The sequence below is a fragment of the Anarrhichthys ocellatus genome, unplaced genomic scaffold (genome assembly GCF_004355925.1).
Source record: "Anarrhichthys ocellatus isolate YVR2014 unplaced genomic scaffold, GSC_Weel_1.0 scaffold56, whole genome shotgun sequence".
NCBI lineage: Eukaryota > Metazoa > Chordata > Actinopteri > Perciformes > Anarhichadidae > Anarrhichthys > Anarrhichthys ocellatus.
Window position 1 is genome coordinate 1,089,532 of NW_022280086.1, and position 1,010 is coordinate 1,090,541.

The window sequence follows — 1,010 nt, forward strand, 5'->3', positions numbered from 1 at the left end:
ACACACACACACACACACACACACACACACACACACACACACACACAGCTTCATCCAGATGGACAGACGAAGGGAGAATCATGCTGACTTCACTGAGCTTTTGTGCGTCTCGTTGGTCGTCTTCCTTTAAGAGTTGGGAACACACACTGTTAGCCACTTCACTGCTTCATGCTAACACACACGTTGAGTGACAGGAAGGACTACACTGATGCAGCTTGGGGACACAAATGAGGTCAATTACCCTTCACGCCACCCACGAAAGCAATCACGAATTCAAATCGAAATCTAAATTCTGAACAAATATCAGAGCTCAGTCTCAAACTCATTCATCCCGCAAATCAAAAAGAAAGTAAGAAGCTGAGTGAACAGAAGTAGTGACCCAACGAGGCCGCTAGTCCTGGACCGAGGGTCTCATGAAGGAACAGAACAGCAGCTGATACATTTGGCTTCTTTGACTTCTACCTGATGAGCTGCATAAAATAAAGTGATCAGCAAGTTGTAGTCCAAATACTGCAAGGCCATGCATCGGAGACTCTTCAAGCTAACCGTGACAGATTACATCACTTAGGCCAGTTTATGTCATAGTATACACAGCTGGATGGAAACCAACACATGTCTGAAACAACATTCCTAAAAACCTATTCTTTTCTATCGTGCATTAACTGAACACATCAAGTAGACATGATTTGTAGTTAAGGAGTTAAAACTTACAACTATACAGCGTTCTTTAAAACAAGTTTCTAACACTACTGAGTTTATAAATCACAAGTAGTCACTTCATTGGAGATCCAGGTATTACATACCATTCAGAATCCATAGAACCAGAGTTACATGAAAGGTGATTAGGAAGAGTAATTAGGTTGCTGATTGTCACCAGATAGTTTATAGTTTTCACTGAGATCAGCTGTTAGACAGCTGTTCTTATGAAAATGGAGACAGAAGACCAACAAGGTAGGCTGAAACATCCAGTGTAGACAAGGAGGGGGGGGGGGGGGGGGGGGGGGGGGGGG